Genomic DNA, 2,500 nt, shown 5'->3' with positions numbered 1-2,500 from the left:
ATCCCTTTCTCTCTTGTTGTTTTCTTCCCTTCTTCCTCGTGGCCCCTAGCGTTACGGAGAAAAGGTGGGATTGTTGTGGATTGGTGTTCCGGAAGGATGAAACGCAGTGCGAGCTCCCGGGGTGGCCACCCTAGTCCTTCTTGATCGTCGTCCCCTTCAGTTCCCGAAGGCACGGGGCTTTGGGAGGCTTGTGCCTTGTTTGTGCTTTGTTTTCTACCCTTTTCTTCCTTTCGGTCCCTAACTCTACGGAGAAAAGGGGGAATCGTTGTGGGCTAGTGTCAGGGAAGGGCTAAAAGCAGTGCGAGCTCCTGGGGTGGCCACCCTAGTCCTTCTCGATTGTTGTTCCATGAATTTCCCCCCATTTTGCGAGGGCATGGGTCTGGGGGAGATTTTCCTCTGTTCGAGCCTCCCCCTGTGAGGGGGTTAGACACCTTTGTTTCTCTTTCTCTCATGCATTTTTCCTCCTTTTGCCCCTTGGCCTTACATTTGTTGTGGGGGGTGCCCCTATTCAGTTTTGTGGCCGATTTTTTGGTAATACACGTGGAAACGACTCTCGGAAACGGATATCTCGGCTCTTGTTATGATGAAGAACGTAGCGAAATGTGATACTTAGTGTGAATTGCAAAATCCCGTGAATCATCGAGTTTTTGAACACAATTTGCGCCCGAGGCCTCGGTTGAGGGCACGTCTGTCTGGGCGTCACATCCCATTCAAACACACTCCCTGCAATATGCTAGGGAGCAGCGGAGCTGGTCGTCCATGCCCCGTGCGGTGCAGTCAGCTGAAATACCTCAAGCGATGTTTCGTGGCGTGCGTCGTCGAGCGGTGATCTTGTCCCCTTGGATGGGCAGTCGGCATTAGCCGATGTGGGCTTTGTGTGGCATCGCTCGAACTTGCTTTTCTATCTCTTGTCCTCCCATGGGGTAGGGTGGATTTAGCTCCAACTTTGCGACCCCAGCTCAGGCGAGAACACCCGCTGAGTTTAAGCATATAATTAAGCGGAGGAAAAGAAACTTACAAGGATTCCCCTAGTGGCGATGAGTGAACCGGGAAGAGCCTAGCATGAAAATCGGGCAGCGGCGCTGCCTGAATTGTAGTCTGTAGAAGCGTCCTCAGCAGCGGACCTGGGCCAAGTCCCTTGGAAGGGGACGCCGTAGAGGGTGACAGCCCCGTCAGCCCGGGACCCTGCCGCATCACGAGGCGTTGTCGGCGAGTCGGGTTGTTTGGGAATACAGCCCTAATTGGGTGGTAAATTCCGTCCAAGGCTAAATACGAGCGAGAGACCGATAGCGAACAAGTACCGTGAGGGAAAGATGAAAAGGACTTTGAAAAGAGAGTTAAAGAGTGCTTGAAATTGCCGGGGGGGAAGCGGATGGAGGCTGTCGATGTGTCTCGATCGGATGCGGAATGGCTCAGGCTGGTCTGCCGCTCGACTTGAGGTGCAAACCAACATGGGCTGCTGCATCGTCACAAGCACGGGTGGATTACTTCCTATTGGTTTGCCGCTGCAGTGGTTAAGGAACGAAGCGTGCGCCCTTGTGGCGAGCCGTGTGCACCTGCGCGCTTGTAGTGTTGGTTGGCGGGCTTTCCATTCGACCCGTCTTGAAACACGGACCAAGGAGTCTAACATGTGTGCGATTCAGCTGGTTTGAAAACCTTCGAGGCGCAAGGAAGCTGACGGGCGAGATCCCCTCTCTGGGGGGGTGCATCATTGACCGACCTTGAGCTTATGCGAAGGGTTCGAGTGCGAGCACACCTGTTGGGACCCGAAAGATGGTGAACTATGCCTGAGCAGGGGGAATCCAGAGGAAACTCAGGGGGAGGCTCGTAGCGATACTGACGTCCAAATCATTCGTCTAAATTGGGTATAGGAGCGAAAGACTAATTGAACCATCTAGTAGCTGGTTTCCTCCAAAGTTTCTCTCAAGATAGCTGGAGCTCACGCATGAGTTTTATCGGGTAAAGCAAATTATTAGAGGCATTGGGGGCGTAATGCCCTTGACCTATTCTCAAACTTTAAATAGGTAAGAGGGTGCGGTTGCTCCATTGAGCCGCGCCATGGAATCGAGAGCTCCAAGTTGGCCATTTTTGGCAAGCAGAACTGGCGATGCGGGATGAACCGAAAGTCGATTTACGGTGCTGAATTATGCACTAACCTAGATCCATCAAGTGGTATTGGTTGATTAAGACAGCAGGACGGTGGTCATGGAAGTCGAAATCTGCTAAGGAGTGTGTAACAACTCACCTGCCGAATCAACTAGCCCTGAAAATGGATGGCACTTAAGCGCGCAACCTATACTCGACTGTTGGAGCAATTTCCTGGCTCTGATGAGTAGGAGGACACGGGGGTCGTTGAGAAACCTCAGGCATGAGCTTGGGTGGATTGGCCCCCGGTGCAGATCTTGGTGGTAGTAGTAAATATTCAAATGAGAACTTTGAAGACTGAAGTGGGGAAAGGTTCCATGTGAACAGCACTTGGACATGGGTTAGTCGATCCTAA

At 52.3% G+C, this 2,500-nt stretch overlaps 2 non-coding genes across 2 annotated transcripts in view; both read left to right on the top strand.

Moving 5' to 3' along the window:
• The first annotated feature begins 548 nt into the window (after positions 1-548).
• LOC149191817 (5.8S ribosomal RNA) lies at positions 549-702 on the top strand. The gene has a single exon (XR_016255274.1). It is a non-coding gene; the product is annotated as a 5.8S ribosomal RNA (ribosomal RNA).
• A 247-nt stretch (positions 703-949) lies between these two features.
• LOC149191816 (25S ribosomal RNA) overlaps positions 950-2,500 on the top strand; it is a 3,388-nt gene continuing 1,837 nt past the window's right edge. Inside the window, exon 1 of the ribosomal RNA XR_016255529.1 lies at positions 950-2,500. This exon is cut by the window's right edge and continues 1,837 nt beyond it. This is a non-coding gene — a ribosomal RNA (25S ribosomal RNA).

The sequence above is a fragment of the Pinus tabuliformis genome, chromosome 2_2 (assembly GCF_031772625.1).
Source record: "Pinus tabuliformis cultivar Carrire ecotype Pingquan chromosome 2_2, CPIR1, whole genome shotgun sequence".
Lineage (NCBI taxonomy): Eukaryota > Viridiplantae > Streptophyta > Pinopsida > Pinales > Pinaceae > Pinus > Pinus tabuliformis.
This window is presented reverse-complemented; position numbering and strand designations above follow the sequence as displayed.